The sequence below is a fragment of the Mustelus asterias genome, chromosome 4 (assembly GCF_964213995.1).
Source record: "Mustelus asterias chromosome 4, sMusAst1.hap1.1, whole genome shotgun sequence".
Classification (NCBI taxonomy): Eukaryota; Metazoa; Chordata; class Chondrichthyes; order Carcharhiniformes; family Triakidae; genus Mustelus; species Mustelus asterias.
Window position 1 is genome coordinate 81,671,057 of NC_135804.1, and position 21,079 is coordinate 81,692,135.

Genomic DNA, 21,079 nt, shown 5'->3' on the forward strand with positions numbered 1-21,079 from the left:
TGCGGTGGACAGAAAGGATCGAGCATGTGGACATAAAGAAAGAGGATGTGTTGGAACTATTGAATGGCATCAAGGTTGGTAAGTCGCCGGGACCGGATGGGATGTACCCCAGGTTACTGTGGGAGGCGAGGGAGGAGATTGCGGAGCCTTTGGCGATGATCTTTGCATCGTCGATGGAGACGGGAGAGGTTCCGGAGGATTGGAGGATTGCAGATGTGGTCCCTATATTCAAGAAAGGGAACAGGGACAGCCCGGGAAATTACCGACCGGTGAGTCTAACCTCAGTGGTTGGTAAGTTGATGGAGAGGATCCTGAGAGACAGGATTTATGATCATCTAGAGAAGTTTAGTATGATCAAAAGTAGTCAGCACGGCTTTGTCAAGGGCAGGTCGTGCCTTACGAGCCTGGTTGAGTTCTTTGAAAATGTGACCAAACACATTGACGAAGGAAGAGCGGTGGATGTGGTCTATATGGACTTCAGCAAGGCGTTCGATAAGGTCCCCCATGCAAGACTTCTTGAGAAAGTGAGAGGGCATGGGATCCAAGGGGCTGTTGCCTTGTGGATCCAGAACTGGCTTGCCTGCAGAAGGCAGAGAGTGGCTGTGGAGGGGTCTTTCTCTGCATGGCGGTCAGTGACCAGTGGAGTGCCCCAGGGATCTGTTCTGGGACCCTTGCTGTTTGTCATTTTCATAAATGACCTGGATGAGGAAGTGGAGGGATGGGTTGGTAAGTTTGCTGACGACACCAAGGTAGGTGGTGTTGTGGATAGTTTGGAGGGATGTCAGAAGTTGCAGCGAGACATAGATAGAATGCAAGACTGGGCGGAGAAGTGGCAGATGGACTTCAACCCGGATAAGTGTGTGGTGATCCATTTTGGCAGATCCAATGGGATGAAGCAGCAATATAATATGAAGGGTACCATTCTTAGCAGTGTAGAGGATCAGAAGGACCTTGGGGTCCGGGTCCATAGGACTCTTAAATCGGCCTCGCAGGTGGAGGATGCGGTCAAGAAGGCGTACGGCGTACTGGCCTTCATTAATCGAGGGATTGAGTTTAGGAGTCGGGAGATAATGCTGCAGCTTTATAGGACCCTGGTTAGACCCCACTTGGAGTACTGCGCGCAGTTCTGGTCACCTCATTACAGGAAAGATGTTGAAGCCATTGAAAGGGTGCAGAGGAGATTTACAAGGATGTTGCCTGGATTGGGGGGCATGCCTTATGAGGATAGGTTGAGGGAGCTTGGTCTCTTCTCCCTGGAGAGACGAAGGATGAGAGGTGACCTAATAGAGGTTTACAAGATGTTGAGAGGTCTGGATAGGGTAGACTCTCAGAGGCTATTTCCAAGGGCTGAAATGGTTGCTACGAGAGGACACAGGTTTAAGGTGCTGGGGGGTAGGTACAGAGGAGATGTCAGGGGTAAGTTTTTCACTCAGAGGGTGGTGGGTGAGTGGAATCGGCTGACGTCGGTGGTGGTGGAGGCAAACTCGTTGGGGTCTTTTAAGAGACTTCTGGATGAGTACATGGGATTTAATGGGATTGAGGGCTATAGATAGGCCTAGAGGTGGGGATGTGATCGGCGCAACCTGTGGGCCGAAGGGCCTGTTTGTGCTGTGGCTTTCTATGTTCTATGTTCTATAATACAAGTTGGAGCCTTGCTCTATTTGGAGATGATGAACTGAATATCACAGCGTTAAACTGTTGTCTATTTATTTTAATTTTTTAATTGGGATGCAGGTGGTGTGACAAGGTGGTATTCATTACCCTGCTCTGACAGCAAAGATAAATAACCACATGGCCCAAAAGTTACACCCCCACTTCTATTTTTATCACAGCTGGGTTCTGTGTATCTACAATAGAAGGGAACTGCAAACCATGCTTCCCCCACTGCCCAGCCACTCTCCAATGTTGCCAATGTTGCAGCTGTATTGTCGCTGGATTAGGTTTGCCACCAGTTCCTGAGCACAGAGTTCAGTATCATTGCTGTGACATTGTCAATGTGAGTACCCTTTGTTGTATCCAATACTTTCAGTCATTTCTTGATATCATGTAGAGTGAATCAAGTTCACTGGAGACTGCTATCTACATGATGGGATATAGGAGGGGGTAAAATATGGGTCATCCAAATGCTTCTGCCTAGTCAATTGGCCTGGTGCTAGATTCCCCCTGCTTTGAGAATGATGATTGTTATATTTGTATAATAATCATAAAGAGCAAGGCACTAATTGTCATGTGAATATATATCCCAGGGTGTCAGGTTCACTGCTGCATTGTAGTCATGTGCTGTGCAATGCAATATCAGTCTATCAGCCTACCAGTCACTCGAGCAAGAAATACACTCAATGAAACTACAGCATTTCATTCCTAAAGTGCAATTATTTCTTGTTTATGGGAACCAGATTTAACATGCTGATAGTGGTAAGCTGTTAGCAAAAACCCAAACATTTTCAACAAATTTAATGCTGAATTAGGATGAAAAGGAACTTACAGTAAGAGGAGGAAGATCCTTGTAGGTACCAACAGCATACTGAGGCCCAGAAGAGAGGTTCTTCATAGGGAGTATGAGGAGCTGAGCACTAAATTGAAATGTGGGACTCAGGGGTAATAATCTCTCATTATCTGAGTCACATGCCAGTTGGCATAGGGTAAATAAAATTAGAGAAATGAAATGTGTAGTGCAAAGACTAGTGTGGGAGAAATGGGTTCCGGCTGTTAGAGCATTGGCATTAGTAATAGCAGAAGAGGGGGCAGTAACATTGGACTATGCCTAATTCATGCTGGGACAAGTGTTCTATTAAGCTGCATAACTCGGGAAGTAGAGAGGGTTTCAAATTTAATATTGGGGGAAAAGGATCAAGTTTGGGAATATTTGGTAAATCAAAGAGTGGAGACAAGGGGCGGAATTGTCCCAAAAAAATCTAAGGGCGGAATTCTCCCAAATGTTGATTTTGTGGGAACACTGGAGTAATTCACATTGTTTATTTCAGTGTGAGTTCATGCTAGAATCTCCCACACTCTGCAATGCAGAGACCACCAGCGTGAATGTCATTCGCTTTCAGGGGGAAGGGCCTATTCCCCCCAGGACGCTGAAATTAGCGGGCCTCTGCACATGCTCAGTGGCTCCGCACTGTCAGCCTCCCGTTGGCTGGCCAGCTTGATCACAGGCCTGCCCTGCAGAGCTGTCTCCCCTCCCCCTCCCCCGCACCCCCCCCCCCACCCCCAACCCCCAACCCCAACACTCCCACAGCCCCATCATGGCCCCCTGAACATTCCCGGGCCAGCCTCGACCACACCACCTTCCTGGACTGCCCCGATCTCCAGCACCCCCATGCCTTGCAGTGCCAATCCCCCCACCCCTCCGCAGATAGAATCCCCCCTCTGGGCTGACCCCCATTGCCCCCCCAGCCCACCTGATCGCTGGCCTCCCTCCTGCCCCATCAATCCCAATGCAGAGTGGCAGCGGGACCCCCAGCCCCACTGATCGTCCTTCGGTCCTGCCCCATCAGGCCCCACCCTCCAGACCCCACCCCCAATAGGCCCCAACCAGTTGGCACTGCCCCTTGCCTGACGGGCAGTGCCAAGGGGTACAGGCTGGAATTGCCAGGATGCTCATGCCCAGGGGTACCACCCCCTCACTGGTCATCTCCCTGGGGATTCACAATTGTCCCTCTTCACTCCAACAGGGCCAGGTCGCCAGCGCCCCGAAAGCGGGGAGTTACTGTAATCCCCACTGGAGTGAAATACTGTGGCGGGGTGACAGAGGCTAGCGAGCCCAGACACTTCCGTCCCGGGCCCGCTAATTATATTAAAATTAGATTTAAATAAGGATTTAAATGACTTACCTTCCTTCCCGTTGGTTTCCAGTGCGGATCTGATGGTGCCGGAAATCCGGTACTCGGAGATGCGCATGTCGCGGGAATGCATGCACAAATTCCACCCATGCCCGGCCGTGGGATTCTCCCACCCCACTGCGCTGGAGAATTAGCACGGCAGGGTGGGTGAATCGCCCCCTAAGTGTTGAATTTGTGAGAAAACTAGAGCAATTCATGTTTGTTTTTTCAGTGGGAATTCACACGAGAATCTCCAACACTCTGTGCAATGAAGAGGTCACCAGCGTGAATATCATTAGACTTTAGTGGGCGGGGCCTATTCCGATCCGGGAGGCTGGCCAGTGATCCAGTTCGATCACTGGCCAGCCTGGGAACCCCAAGGTGCTGACCTCCCAACTGCCCCCCACAGCCCAATCGCAGCCCCAATGACCATTCCCAGCTCCCCCCCACTCCCGGACTGCCCCGATCTGCAGCCCCCTGCCCCCTCCCCCCCCCCCACCCCCCACAGTGCCAATCCCCCCACAGTGCAGACAACCCCCTCAGGCAGACCTCCCCCCCGTCCCACTGACCTATCAATCATTCTTCCCCCAACAATTCAAAAGGATTGTAAAACTCGCAAAACTCCAGGACACTGCATTATGCCCAGATTAAAAATAAACAAAGCACCTATTATATGATTCTAACAACAATAAAAGGACATCGACTCAGACAGGTCAGCAGGAAGCACAAAAGGCACCCTTAAAAGGACTGTATGGAAACATGATTCAATACATTTCTTAAAAGCACAGTAGCATCATACCTCCCCCCCGAGAAAAAAATGAACAATCAATATTCAAAGATGGCTTCATTGTTTAAACCCTTGCAGTTTCACACTACTAGTGCTCTTCAATATATACATACATTCGACAAAAGCAAAACATGCAAACACAAAAGTAATATATGCACATTTCAGTCCTTGTCTTCTACCATCAAACACTCCTTTTTATCACATTCATAGAACATGGAACAGTACAGCACAGAACAGGCCCTTCGGCCCACGATGTTGTGCCGAGTTTTATCTGAAACCAAGATCAAGCTATCCCACTCCCTATCATCCTGGTGTGCTCCATGTGCCTATCCAATAACCGCTTAAATGTTCCTAAAGTGTCTGACTCCATTATCACTGCAGGCAGTCCATTCCACACCCCAACCACTCTCTGCGTAAAGAACCTACCTCTGATATCCTTCCTATATCTCCCACCATGAATCCTATAGTTATACCCCCTTGTAATAGCTCCATCCACCCGCACATTCGTGACAAAGCATCCTCATTCCTCTCCAAAACTTTCCTGGAGTCCTTAATCCTGCGTTGATACCAAGCCCGATCTTAATTCTATCATGATGATGATAAATTAGCTCTAGTAATGTCTTTAGTGAAGTTAACAGGATCATCAGGATGTAACTGTACATGTGTGTAGCCAGAGCCATTCAGAAAGGTCATTTAATCTCTGTCTCCTTACTTGTCCATAAGAGCACAAGACCATAAGACATAGGAGCAGAATCAGGCCACTTGGCCCATCGAGTCTGCTCAGCCATTTAACCATGGCTGATTTTTTTCTCAACCCATTCTCCTGCCTTTTCCCCATAACCCCTGATCTCCTTATCAATCAAAACCTATCTACCTCTGTCTTAAAGGCACTCAATGACTTGGCCTCCACAGCCTTCTGCAGGTTCACCACTCGCTGGCTGAAGAAATTCCTCCACATCTCTGTTTTAAAGGATTGTCCCTTTAGCCTGAGGTTGTGCCCTCTGGTTCCAGTTTTTCCTACGAGTGGAAACATCCTCTCCACATCCACTCTATCCAGACCTCGCAGTTTCCTGTAAGTTTCAATATGATCCCCCCTCATCCTTCTAAACTCCAACGAGCACAGACCCAGAATCCTCAACTGTTCCTCATATGACAAGCTCTTCATTCCAGGAATCATTCTTGTGAAAATCCTCTGGACCCTTTCCAAGGCCAACACATCCTTTCTTAGGTATGGGGTCCAAAACTGCACACAATACTCCAAATGGGGTCTGGCCAGAGCTTTATACAGCCTCAGAAGTACATCCCTGCTCTTGTGTTCTAGCCCTCTCGACATGAATGCTAACATTACATTTGCCTTCCTAACTGCCGACTGAACCTGCACATTAACTTTAAAAGAATTTTGAATAATGACTCCCAAGTCCCTTTGTGTTTCTGATTTCCTAAGCATTTTCCCATTTAGAAAATAGTCTATTCTTCCATTCTTCCTTCCAAAGTGCATAACCTCACACTTTTCCACATTGTATTCCATCTGCCACCTCTTTGCCCACTCTCCTAACCTGTCCAAGTCCTTCTGCAGCCCTTCCCGCTTCCTCATTACTACCTGTCCCTCTACATATCTTTGTATCATCTGCAAACTTAGCAACAGTGCCTTCAGTTCCTTCCTCCAAATCGTTAATGTATATTGTGAAAAGTTGTGGTCCCAGCACTGACCCCTGAGGTACACCACTAGTCACCAGCTGCCATCTTGAGAAAAATCCCTATATCCCCATCCTTTGCCTTCTGCCAGTCAACCAATCCTCTATCCATGCCAGGATCTTACCCTTAACACCATGGACTCTTAACTTATTTAACAGTCTCCTATGCGGCACCTTATCACAGGCCTTCTGGAAATCTAAATAAATCATGTCCACTGGTTCTCCTTTATCTAACTTCCTTGTTACCTCCTCAAAGAACTCGAACAGGTTTGTCAGACACGACCTCCCCTTGACAAAGCCGTGCTGACTCAGTCCTACTTTATCATGCACTTCCAAGTACTCTGCGATCTCATCTTTAATAATGGACTCTAAAATCTTGCCAATGACTGAAGTCAGGCTAACCGGCCTATAATTGCCCTCCCTTCTTAAACAGCAGTGTTACATTTGATACTTTCCAGTCCTCTGGTATCCTCTCTGCCTCCAGTGATTCCTGAAAGATCACCATCAATGCCTCCACAATTTCCTCAGCTATCTCTTTTAGAACCCTGGGGTGCAGCCCATCCGGACCAGGTGATTTATCCACCTTCAGATCTTTCAGTTTCCCCAGAACCTTCTCCTTAGTGATGGCCACTACACTCACCTGTGCCCCCTGACTCTCCTAGAGCTCTGGCAACCCACTGGTGTCTTCCACCATGAAGACTGATGCAAAGTAACTATTCAATTCCTCTGTCATTTCCTATTATTACTTCTCCAGCCTCATTTTCCAGTGGTCCAATGGCTATTTTTGCATTTCATATATTGAAAAAAAACTCTTCCAATTTTCTTTCATATTACTAGCTAGCTGACACTGATATTTCATCTTCTAAGGAACAAAGAACAATACAGCACAGGAACAGGCCCTTCAGCCTCCAAGCCCGTGCCGCTCCCTGGTCCAAACTAGACCATTCTTTTGTATCCCTCCATTCCCACTCCGTTCATATGGCTATCTAGATAAGTCTTAAACGTTCCCAGTGTGTCCGCCTCCACCACCTTGCCTGGCAGCGCATTCCAGGCCCCCACCACCCTCTGTGTAAAATATGTCCTTCTGATATCTGTGTTAAACCTCCCCCCCTTCACCTTGAACCTATGACCCCTCGTGAACGTCACCACCGACCTGGGGAAAAGCTTCCCACCGTTCACCCTATCTATGCCTTTCATAATTTTATACACCTCTATTAAGTCTCCCCTCATCCTCCGTCTTTCCAGGGAGAACAACCCCAGTTTACCCAATCTCTCCTCATAACTAAGCCCCTCCATACCAGACAACATCCTGGTAAACCTCCTCTGTACTCTCTCCAAAGCCTCCACGTCTTTCTGGTAGTGTGGCGACCAGAACTGGACGCAGTATTCCAAATGCGGCCGAACCAACGTTCTATACAACTGCAACATCAGACCCCAACTTTTATACTCTATGCCCCGTCCTATAAAGGCAAGCATGCCATATGCCTTCTTCACCACCTTCTCCACCTGTGACGTCACCTTCAAGGATCTGTGGACTTGCACACCCAGGTCCCTCTGCGTATCTTCACCCTTTATGGTTCTGCCATTTATCGTATAGCTCCTCCCTACATTATTTTTACCAAAATGCATCACTTCGCATTTATCAGGATTGAACTCCATCTGCCATTTCTTTGCCCAAATTTCCAGCCTATCTATATCCTCCTGTAGCCTCTGACAATGTTCCTCACTATCTGCAAGTCCTGCCAATTTTGTGTCATCCGCAAACTTACTGATTACCCCAGTTACACCTTCTTCCAGATCGTTTATATAAATCACAAACAGCAGAGGTCCCAATACAAAGCCCTGCGGAACACCACTAGTCACAGGCCTCCAGCCGGAAAAAGACTCTTCCACTACCACCCTCTGTCTTCTGTGACCAAGCCAGTTCTCCACCCATCTAGCCACCTCCCCCTTTATCCCATGAGATCCAACATTTTTCACCAGCCTACCAAGAGGGACTTTGTCAAACGCTTTACTAAAGTCCATATAGACGACATCCACGGCCCTTCCCTCGTCAACCATTCGAGTCACTTCTTCAAAAAACTCCACCAGGTTAGTGAGGCATGACCTCCCTCTCACAAAACCATGCTGACTATCGTTAATGAGTTTACTCCTTTCTAAATGCGCATACTTCCTATCTCTAAGAATCTTCTCCAACAACTTCCCGACCACAGACGTCAAGCTCACTGGCCTATAATTACCCGGGTTATCCTTCCTACCCTTCTTAAATAACGGGACCACATTAGCTATCCTCCAATCCTCTGGGACCTCACCTGTGTCCAGTGACGAGACAAAGATTTGCGTCAGAGGCCCAGCGATTTCATCTCTCGTCTCCCTGAGCAGCCTTGGATAGATTCCATCAGGCCCTGGGGATTTATCAGTCTTTATATTCTCGAACAAACCTAACACTTCCTCCCTTGTAATGGAGATTTTCTCCAACGGTTCAACACTCCCCTCCGAGACACTCCCAGTCAACATATCCCTCTCCTTTGTGAATACCGACGCAAAGTATTCATTTAGGATCTCCCCTACTTCTTTGGGCTCCAAGCATAATTCCCCACTTTTGTCCCTGAGATGTCCGATTTTTTCCCTGACAACCCTTTTGTTCCTAACTATGAATAAAATGCCTTGGGATTCTCCTTAATCCTGTCTGCCAAGGACATTTTGTGACCCCTTTTTGCCCTTCTAATTCCCCGTTTGAATTCTTTCCTACTTTCTTTGTACTCCTCCAGAGCTCCCTCCGTTTTTAGCTGCCTGCACCTAACATACGCCTCTCTTTTCTTTTTGACCAGTCCCTCAATTTCCCTGGTTATCCACGGTTCTCGGATCCTACCCTTCCTATCCTTCTTTTTTACAGGCACATGCCTGTCCTGTAGCCCTAACAACTGTTCCTTAAAAGACTCCCACATGCCAGATGTGGATTTACCCTCAAACAGCCTCTCCCAATCAAGAGCTGCCAATTTCTGCCTAATCTTATTTCTGCCTAATCTTCTCCCCCCTTATTGCTTTTTTAGTTGTCCTCTGCTCACTTTTAAAAGCTTCCCAATCCTCTGGCTTCCCACTAATCCTTGCCACTTTTTATGCTTTTTCTTTTGCTTTTATGCTGTTCTTGACTTCCCTCATCAGCCATGGATGCCTCGTCCTCCCCTTAGCATGTTTCCTCCTCCTTGGGTTGAATTTCTGTTGTGCCTCCCGAATAACTCTCAAAAACTTCTGCCGTTGCTGTTCCACTGTCTTCCTTGCTCGGCTCCCTTTTCCATCAACATGGCCAGCTCCTCCCTCACGTTTTTGTCAATTGTGTTCCTAAAGAAGTGTCTGTTTAATTGCTTAACAACTATTTCAAAACTGATTCTAAATCTGATCAATCTAGTTCATTTTCCTTGACTATATTTTCCAGGTGCGTTTCTTATTCCTTACACACTCATGCTGGCACTCATTGGGATACCCATGTTTTTTCTGGAATCTTCCTTTGGGCAGTTTGCCAGCCTTGGGCCTGTTGCTGCATGGAAAGTTTTGCCAATGTTTCAAGGTGAGTGTTTTTTTTTCAGCAGCACAAGTTTGGCAAAAGTTAAACAAATAATAATGATTATTTAAATTAATATGCTGGTTGTATTTTCCATCTCAGGTGATTTTTAGCTTATCTTGTTAAAATACTATTCACAATCTCACCTGTTGAGTTCTGAAGAGCCATAGAATTCCTACAGAAGGAGGCCATTCAGCCCATAAAGCCTGCATCGACTCTCCGAAAGAGCATCTTACCCAGGCCAGCCCCTCCGCCCTATCCCCATAAGCCTACTTATTTACCATGGCTAATCTTCTTAACCTACACATCTTTGGACTATGGGAGGAAACCGGGAGCATCAAAAGGATATCCATTCAGAACTGGGGAGAACGTGCAAACTCCACATGATCACCCAAGGCTGGAATCAAACCCAAGTTCCTGGCTGAGGCGCGATTAATTCACTCGGGAGGCTAGGACGTACCCGGGAATAAAGGTTTTTATTCGCAACAAGAATAGAGCACACTGCTTAACAATACTATCCCAGACTAAGGGGCACTAGGAAGTAGCAGTGACCTTTGTACTGCTGTAAGAAGGCGGAGCCAAACGGAGTGTACCACAGAACAATGCTAACAGGTGGAACACCCCAACCCTAACCCCAACAGTAACAAGAGTAACATATGTACAAGTACCATAGTGGTAACCATCTATGGTTCACCACATTCACCCCTCCTTTAAAAACAAAGGCCGGTGGGGTAAGGAGACAATACGAGCTGTCCATATATTCACAAGTTCAGTCGTATCGGAGGTCCGCACCGTCTCTGCGACCTCCGCAGCACTGGCTCCAGTGCCGGTTCTGGTGACCGTGGTAACGACCCTCTCGTCGAGGTGGTGTCCAGTGACTCCTCCAGTTCCTCACACGCCTGTGGACCTCGAGGTGGCGACAATCTCCTGGACTCAGGCAAGCTGTACACGGGAGTAAGAGGATAACAATACTATCCCAGACTAAGGGCCACTAGGAAGTAGCAGTGACCTTTATACTCCTGTAAGAAGGCGGAGCCAAACGGAGTGTACCACAGAACAATGCTAACAGGTGGAACACCCCAACCCTAACCCCAACAGTAACAAGAGTAACATATGTACAAGTACCTATAGTGGTAACCATCTATGGTTCACCACACTGACGCTGTGAGGCAGCAGTGCTAAGAAGAGTTATATGGACTCAAAATGTTTTCCCTGTTTCTCTCCCCACAGATGGAAACAGGGTACTCCTGCTGAGCTTTTCCAGAACTTTTTGTGACAAAGAGGGTGAAATGCTTTGATTCTATGATTCTATGATTCTCATAGTCTCCCACAATGGAATGTACCAGATACTTAAGAGTTATGAAATACCTCCTTCAATGTCTGCCACTGCCTAATTTTTAATCTATTTTCCAAATTCACTTTTGCTATCTCTGTTTTCATACTAAAATAAAAACAGAAAGTGTTGAAAATACTGAACAGGTCTGGCAACATCTGTAGAGAAAGAAACAAAAGTAACATTTTGAGTTCAATATGACCATTAGCACTTTTGGTAATTATCTTTATTTAGGTTTAAGACACTCATTACTCTCAAACTGAATGTGAAATTCAATCACGCTATGATCACTGTTGCCTCATCAATAACTTTTTGTCCTCCATAAAGTCAGGAGTGGGAATGTTCACTGAAGTTTCCACACTTCTCAGTACCATTCACAGTTCCTCAGATACTGAAGCAGTCTTTGTTTCCATATAGCAAGACATGGACAACATTTAGGCTTGGATTGACAAGTGGCAAGTAACATTCATGCCACATAAATGACAGGCAATCACTATCTCCAACAGAGAGAATTTAACCACCTTCCCTTGACATTCAAAGGTATTACCATAACTGAATGTCTGATCATCAATATCTTGGGGACTACCAATGAGCAGAAACTGAACTGGACTGGCCATTATAAACCCTGTGGCTACGAGAGATGTGTCCAGGTTAGGTGGATTGGTCATGTTAAATTGCCCCTTCATGAGCCAATTCCTGCAGTTTAAGGGGGATGTGGGGTAAACAATTGAGTTTGCGGATAGGGTGAGATTGGGCCTGGGTACGCTGCTTTGTTGGAGAGTCAGTGCAGACTCAATGGGCCAAATGGCCTCTTTCTGCACTGTAGGGATTCTATAATTCTATGACGAGCAGGTCGACACTGGGAATTCTGTGATGACTAACCCTTCCTGTGAACAACACCTACAGGGCACAAATCAGGAATATGAAGGAATTCTCTCTACTTGCCTGGAAGAGCGTAGCTCAAACAATACCAATGAACTTTGACACCATCCGGGACAAAGGAACTGCTTGATCAGCAATTATTTACCACCTTAAAATTTTAGCCCCTCCAACAGTGGCATGCAGTGGCAGCAATGTGTGCCATCTACAAGATGCATTGCAGTAATTTGCCAAGGTTCCTTCAACAGCACCTTCCAAACCCACAACCTCGACCACCCAGAGGGACAAGTGCAGTAGATGCAGGTTATTGCCACCACTTGCAAGTTCCCCTCCAAGGCACATCCATTCTCACTTGGAATTATGGCCAGGAATTTGGGCCCGTATTTCCTGTGGGTGCAAATAGCAATGTGGGCGGAAAACTCCACGAGAGGCCAAAAACGAGAATTTTGCTGAATCGTCCCAAACTGCCCACCATTAACATAATGAGGTTTCTGCCCAAGAAGATGGGGAACTTAATTTAAATGCATTGTAATCTTATTAGCAGCTTCCCCGTTGTATTGTCACATCAATGAGGTCGACAACTGGAGCAACATTAACCAGGCGAATGGAACTCACTGGGGTGCACAGGTGAGTACAAAGCCAAGTGGGAAAAGCTGCTGAGTCACGTGACACTGGTTGATTAACTATGGAACCAAGAGTTTCCCAGGCAGTCAGGCAGGCAAGAAATCGTGTGCCCCACCATCATATCCTGATGCCATATTTAAAAGATGATCAGAGGACTGTTGGGGAAGAGCCCTCTGCTCGGTCCGAGCCAATGGAGGGTTCCTGGACAGGATGCTGGAGATCATCGAATCCTTACAGTGCAGAAGCCCATTGAATCTACATTGACGCTTCAACTGTAACCCCACATATGTACCCCGCTACTCCCGTAACCTACACATCCATAAGGAGCAATCCACCGAATCTGCACATCTTTGGACTGTAGGAAGAAACCGGAACACCCGGAGGAAACCCAAGCAGACACGAGGAGAATGTGCAAACTCCCAGAGACAGTCACCCAAGGCCAAAATTGAACCTGGACTTTAACCTGGTGTTGTTAAAACTCTCGCTGTGAGGCAGCAGTGCTAACCACTGTGTCGCAGTGCTGCCCATGCAACAAGAGGCTGAAGTGTCAGAGACACTCAATAAAGTGGCACAGGAGGTGGAGGAGTCTGTCTGTCTACCTGCTCGCTGATGTAGTGGCACCAACTTGTGAACACTTCGATATCTCCATGTGGATAATTGGTGCCATGGAGACTCTGAGCAAGCAGAATATCCTTTTTCTGCCAGAGATGTGCAGAGTCTGGCACTCCATCACTGTAACCATGTGCAATCTCTTGCAATGGTTGCACAGGAGGGAGATGGAGATCCCAACCTCCCTCCAGATGCCCTTTCTCCTCAAGGAGTCAGGGAAGGGCCTTTGAGCACCCAAAAAGAGAAGGAGCATCAGACAGACACCCCTGGGACAGTCAAGCTGCACTTTCCAAGGGTGTCCAGGTGCTTTGGGTCACCTTTGGCTTTGATCCTATTAGCCCCGGTCTCTGGAACCATGAAGGTTGCATCTGCCCCAGAGCAGGAAACCCAAAGAAAGCTGGGCTCCTTCAGGCCTCCAGAGTACTGTCGCCAACATCATTGGAAACAAGTGGGCATCGCAGTCAGCAGGCTGCCTCTACCCCTGCTGCAGACGTCAGGGAAGCACTGAGATGTAGTGATAGAGTCAGGAAAATAAAGAAATTCTATATTCACTCTGACAGCATGGGTGTACCATCATTGTAAATAGCTCTTGCGCATTTGTAAACATATGTATTGTTGCACTTAACAGAGATCTGCCCAATATTTACTGCTTCTGCCCACATTAATGTCAGTACACACCCTCCTTCCAAATCCAGGAGTCGACCCCCGCTGGATCTGTGACTCCCTGAATCATGGAGGCATCAATCTTTGCCAGGACCCTTGCGAGCCATGTGACAGGTTTTCACACACACTGTTTCCTTGCTGTCCGCCATCCAGTCTGTAAAAACTCATCACCATTGTCAGGACAGGATGTTATAATTCCCCTTCAGAATCCAGTTTTGTTAACCTGTAGCTCCATCCACCCGATGACCCTCCCCCCAAACCAACATCTCTTGAACTGGACATGGAGGGAGTGGGCAGTGCCTCAGTGGCAGGATGGTCTTTGTTTTATTTCAAACAATCTCTAACATCTTCTAACCTCTAACTCACACCCTCCTCCGCATCACCATTGATGCCGCCTCCCCCAGTGTAACCTTTACCATCTTCACCATTAATCCACCCTTGAACCCTCCCCCCATAACTCTTCAGCCGTCCACCATCACTATGCACTCAAAGAGCCCCCCCGAATGATGGTGCCCATGCCCACCCTTATCTTTTCCCCCCATACGAACCCTGACCACCTCCAAGACATCTTCAACAACCCAATAGATCCTCACCCTCCAACCCTACCACATCTTACTGCCCCCTTTAACTGTAATTGTTCCCTCACAGCACCAGTACCTGGGGCGGATTTACATGGTGTCACAGCACAATGCCCCCAAATTACAGGGGGACCCTGGAAATGATGATTGAATGATGATGTTGTTCAACCTGTCACCTCAGAGAATTGTTCACGTTCCTACCCGTCTCTTCTCAATTCCTTGCCAAGCTCTTTAAACTCCTTCGTCATTCGCTGAAACGTGCTTTTTTATTGGCTGCTCATTGAAATTGCATCATACTCAGTATGGCTGTTGATTGGCTGGTGCTGGTGGTTAACCCTGCCTCTGATTGGTCTGTCTCTCTCCCTGTTAGTTTTCCATGCCTATTTTCTGTGTGAGAAATTGGAAATAGAACCAAAGTTGTGCCGTGGGTCCAAGAACTCCAGGCACTATCATCTTCCAGTGGGAATTTGTGAAAGACGTTTGTACAGAGTGATGGCCAAGTTCATCCCTTCCCACTTTGCTGTTTATTAATTTAAACCCAAGTGATTAGCGAATGCTGATACATTAATCAGTATGTATCTACATGCATGGCTGCATTTGGGGGTTTCTCAATGAGACTATTATATGTTTACATTTGTAAGAATGTGGGTTTATCTGTTTAAGAATTACACATACAACAAGGCTGCATGCTCACACCCCCTAGTGCCCCCCGACTGGTATCCTCACTCACCCACCCACGTCAGCCCTCTCCTCCCCTCCCCGTGCTCCATCAAGTCGCCTATCCTGATCGCGGCGTACAGCTTCCACCTGCTCCAGCCTGCCATCCCGGTAAGCCTCGCGTGTGCCATCACATTGGTCCAGTCGTATTTTGGACCAGCCTGAACTCAAACTGATGCGGCAGACAATCAGGTGGTGAGGGAAAATTCTGTTCAGTTATTAACTTGAATCACAGAATGATTACAGTGCAGAAGGAGGCCATTCAGCCCATTGTATCCCCAAAGGCTCCCCAACTGAGCATTCCAAATCTTGCTATTGGTGCGCTAACCGGCTTTGGGAAGGCCTATGTCCGGAATGGTGACTTGCCATTATCCTGCACTGAGAGGTTCCCACCATTATTTTGCATCGTCGAAAGTGGATCTTTGAACTGCGCCGTATTGTCTGCCTCACTCACCATGAATCCCACCACCGGTGGGGGGACAATTACATTAAACTGTTGGGGATTACAATACCTTTTCTTTACAGTGAACTGATTGGAATGAAAATGCATCTTCTCTGATCTATAACTAATTCTACACAATCATGGACACACAACAAACGTCAAAAATTACAATGCTGATTTGTAACCAGACAAGATTTCTGCGATTAGCTGAAATAGTTTATTTCAATTGTCTCTAATTTAAGATTCTGTTTCTTCTTCCATTTTCAGGTTTGGGTATATCTTGGATCCTTTACAGTTTAATTGACGCTATTACTTACAGCAGCATCATTGGCTACAGCCTATACTACTTGTTCGCCTCCTTCCAATCCCCTCTGCCGTGGGCAGACTGCTTCAGTTGGTGGGGTGCAGATGAAACATGCAGCAGGACTCCCAAAGGTACTGTCTGAACTTCTATTGGGTAAAGTATACAGACCGACTGGTCAGTCTGAATGAGAGAGAAAAATAGACAATAGTTTCAGTGATCATTTTCATTGTGATCAGAAATACTGGGATAGAAATCAGCACAGTAAGAAGTCTCACAATATCAGGTTAAAGTCCAACAGGTTTATTTGGCAGCACAAGCTTTCGGAGCCTCAAGCTCCTCCTTCAGGTGAGTGAGGACTTGTGTTCACAAACAGGGCATATACAGACACAAACTCAATTTACAAGATCTTATAAATCTTACCTTGTAAATTGAGTTTGCGTCTTTATATGCCCTGTTTGTGAACACAAGTCCTCACTCACCTGAAGAAGGAGCTTGAGGCTCCGAAAACTAGTGCTGCCAAATAAACCTGTTGGACTTTAACCCGGTGTTGTGAGACATCTTACTGTGCTTACCCCAGTCCAATGCCAGCATCTCCACATCATAGAAATCAGCAGCAGGAATCATGTCACTGAGTTTCTGGGATTTCAGGATAATCAGTATTAAATGGTTATTGACAATGGTCAAGCTTTAAAGAAAATAGTTGCTCATGAAAAAAACTTAATAAACTTTATAAAGTGAAGTTTATTTATTAGTGTCACACGTAGGCTTACATAACACTGCAATGAAGTTACTGTGAAAATCCCCAGGTCGCCACAGTCCGGTGCCTGTTCGGGTACACTGAGGGAGAATTTAGCATGGCCAATGCACCTAACCAGCACGTCTCTCAGAATGTGGGAGGAAACCGGAGCACCCGGAGGAAACCCACGCAGACACAAGGAGAACGTGCAAACTCCACACAGACAGTGACCCAAGCCAGGAATTGAACCCGGGTCCCTGGCGCTGTGAAGCAGCAGTGCTAACCACTGTGCTGCCATGCTGCCCCTTTAAGATTTAAGTACACCCTGAGTTCAACCCAGAACGGGTAACAGTGAATACACATCCCGGTTATACCCCAGCTGAATTCCTTTTCCATGAACCGTGATGAAGTTTTTCTCTCTGATAGTTCTGAATATTTGGAACTCCTTTCCCCAGAGAGTGGTGGGGACAGGGTCAATGAATATTTCTAAGTCAGAGGTGGACAGATTCGTGACTAACAAGGGAGTCAAAGGCTGTTGGGGAAATCTGGAATGTGGAGTCGAGGCCACAATCAGCCTCATTGAATGGCAGAGAATGCTCGAGGGGCAGAATGGCCTACTCCTGATTATTATTCATTTATTTGTAACAACAATGGGGTAAAACCTGCTGTGTCTCTTTCTTCCTGTAACTGTCACCATCTTGTCTCATTTTGTTCCATGTTGCCTTTCTGATCTTTTTGTTTTCCTGCACTGTTTGTTTCCACCCATTTTCTATCTCTTTGTGTTCCACCATTTCTGTTTTTGGGCAGGAAATTTTTTCACTGCTTCTCTCTTGAGGGGAGGATTTTTTTCCCAAATGTGTCTCCCATCTTCTGTATATTTCTTACTCTGTCAGCCTCTCAGACTCTGCAGGTTTGTCTCTCTAATTTCAATATCTTCTCTCCCAGTGAGATCAGCGCTTCAACTCAGGATTCAAAACCACATTTGTTTCAGGTCCACAAAACATCATTCCACCAGGATGGATCCTGTACAGTAATCAGCACAGTGAGTGGATCCTGTACAGTAATCAGCACAGTGAGTGGATCCTGTACAGTAATCAGCACAGTGAGTGGATCCTGCACAGTGATCAGCACAGTGAGCGGATCCTGCTCAGTAATCCGGAAACTGAGTGGATCCTGCTCAGTGATCACACACAGAGTGGATCCTGTACAGTGAGTGGCTATGTTAATGAATTTGGCTTAGATTCTCTCTTGTTGGAGATGGTCATTCCATGTCTCTTCCGAGGCATGAATATTACTTGCACCTTTTCCAAAGCCAGAATATTTTCCGGGAGTTGGTATGGATCAGCACAAGAACTTCGTTTCTTGGCAAGTTACAAATGGCACTGAATGTTGTGAATCAGTATCAAATCTTCCCAATTCTGTCATCACGATGGATAGAAGGTTGATGAAGCAACTGAAGATGGTTTGACCGAGGATACTGTGGTATAAGAGTCTGGTATGTAGAGGGTTAATGTTGTACAGAGTACAGGACCTCTGTGATGTAAGTAGCCACACAAGCCGGCCCAGGATCAGTCTGGTTTTGGCCGGGACTGAAAATATAAAATGCTGGATGAGCTCAACAGGTCTGCCAGCATCTATGGAGAGAACCACAGTTTTTTTTTGTTTCTAACCAGTTCAATCCAATCAAAGCCCAATTCAAAGTCTCAGCAAGTGAGACATTCCAGATCCAAACTGACAAGATAGGCTTCCCACTTCCTGTCTTGGGCTTGATCTATATGATCCAAGCTGATTGGAACAGGCATTGTACCTTCTCCAAGGCTTGATCTCATTTGCATCTTCGCCAAAAGACCTAGGTGCCGCTTTAAAAAATGGCTTCAAATGAAGCCTCAGTGTAACCCCATGACTTCAACCAAGTGCAGGATGTCAAAACCACACCTGATCTGAGCCAAAAAGCCGAGAAGCGAATCACAGTTAATATTTCCAATTCGTATGACCCTATATGGAATCAAAATGTTAACTCTGTCCCACACACATCCCACTGTCTCACACTCACATCTCAGGCAGCCTGTCCTCCACCGTGCCATGGCAACCAGTCTCTTTCTCTCTACCTCTACTCCGATAAAAATCTCTTTCTTCTTGGACTGTTCCACTGTGCAGAAACTGAATTTCCTCCTCACTTGTGCTGATACGTTCATAACGAGCCTATCAGTAGTTAACTCAGAAGATTGGAGGAGGAGCTTCTTGTAAAATCTTCACCTTTACTTACATGACATGCCGACAATTTGATCAGTGCTTTGGGGACCACCATCCAGCTCGCTGACTGCAGGTTGGACAAGCCTGTCCCAGACTGATCTCTTGTTGTGTGATCCCTTACATCACACTGTGGAAGGTACAATTCTCCAGTCCCACACTAACCCTTGCTGTGACAAATACCCCTGATGCGCTATCAATAAGGCGAAAGACTACCGATATGCCAATATAAGTGTAGGCTTTTATTCACAACAGAATCAGGAGCAGATCCCAACAAATAACCGACCTGGACTGAACAAGGGGGAGGAGACAGCCACCTTTATACTAGGTGCTGAGGGGAGGACCCAAACTGGAAGGGGATGTGTCCAGGTATGACAAGCACACACAACGGTGGTCCATATAGGACAAAGGCACAACTGAGGTCCACCACAACCCCCACACAAAGTTCTTCCTGGCTGCGGAATCTAGAACATGGGACGCTGTCTCAGGAGAGGAAGTTGATAATTTAAGTCCAAGCTGCGGGAAATTTCTTCACTCAATGCATTGTAAATTTTTGGAATTAATTATTCCTGTGCATTGTTGATGTTCCATAACTTAATACATTTAAGGTTGAGGTAGTTAGAGTTTTGGTCTCGCAGAGAATCAACAGTTATGGGGATTGGGTGGGAAAGTGTTATTGAAGTTGAGGATCAGCCATGATTGAATGGTGGGCCAGGTTAGATGTACTGTGTGGTCTAATCCTGCTCTTATTTGTATGATTTTTTGAATTAGTGAACAGTTTTGGCAGACTAAAGCCAGACTTGATAATGCTTTACGTGGTCTATCAAGCAGAATGGTGAAACCAGTTGGTTGCTGGATCAAACTATTTAGGATTGTGAACTTGAATTGACAGCAGTGGAGATGAGAGCTGTACAAGGTGGAGCAATGGGCACTGTGGGTAAATAATGGTTTTATTGGGGATTAAAGAATCATTGATGTCGGTGGTACTATGGTTGAGCAAATCAGAAGCCAGATAAATGTTTGAGTGAGTAGAGGGCCAAAGGATGGACAGGCTTGAAACTAAATAGTGTGTGGAGTGGCGGGGGGTTCGACTACATGGAAAATTAGTTTTAAAAAGTTAAAGGGAAGGAGAGCTCAGGAGAGGTTACTAAAATCTCCAGAACAATTAATAGGACAGAGAGTTTGGAAAGGGTTAGGAATGAGAAAGGGGACCGAGGTTGTTGTATTTGAATGCATGCAATATATGAAATAAGATAAATGAGCTTGTAGTGCAGATTGAAATTGGCAGCTACGATTTTGTGGGCATCACAGAGACATGGCTGAAAGGGGGGATCAGGGCTGGGAGCTACATATCCAAGGAGACACATCCTATCGAAAAGACAGATGGGCAGAGGGTGCAGGGTTGCCTTGTGCAAGGGGATTTCTTGGGGGTTTCATTCTGGGAGAATTCAGCTGATCTCAGCTAACACAAAGATCTGCGAAAGACAGTATGCAGTTAAAGACATTCTTTATTTCACCAATACATATTGGGGGATAGACAGCCGGAGGATTCTAAGTTCTCTCTGACGTTACATCACATGAGAAAAACAAATATACATTTTCAAAGATTCGTTTCTTCTGTCCAATTTGTCATCCAAACTGGATGATCCAATTACATTAATGCATATTATCTACCTTGGCCAATAGGATTCTACCCCCGAACAGGATTAGGAATTTACTGGTCAACGAGACCCGGAAGTCTTTCCCCCCATTGCCTAGCAACCTTACCTTCACCTCTCCTGTAGGTTCAAGGATCACCCTCACCACCTGCAAGCCATGGGAATGAGAAGGGAGTCACTCCCTATGTTTGCTAGTTACTCTCTTATCAGTGGAATCTGAATACATCTATTCATTGCAACTGGAAGCTGAATCCTTCTATTTGTTTATAATCTTGGTAGCTTCCAGCTGCAAGGCCTTTCACTGATTATATTGCTCTCCCTTATTGTTTCCAGAGAATGTGCCCTGTCTGGATCTGCTTTTTTCCATTCTGCTTTGGGGCTTTATGCTTAACTTTTAGAACATAGAACATAGAACA

At 46.3% G+C, this 21,079-nt stretch overlaps 2 protein-coding genes across 2 annotated transcripts in view; both read left to right on the forward strand.

The window, feature by feature from the left end:
- Window positions 1-21,079, forward strand: part of LOC144492813 (sodium- and chloride-dependent neutral and basic amino acid transporter B(0+)-like) — a 315,961-nt gene that overhangs the window by 103,423 nt on the left and 191,459 nt on the right. The gene's annotated exons all lie outside the window — the stretch shown is intronic.
- Window positions 1-21,079, forward strand: part of LOC144492426 (sodium- and chloride-dependent neutral and basic amino acid transporter B(0+)-like) — a 116,820-nt gene that overhangs the window by 7,027 nt on the left and 88,714 nt on the right. The gene's annotated exons all lie outside the window — the stretch shown is intronic.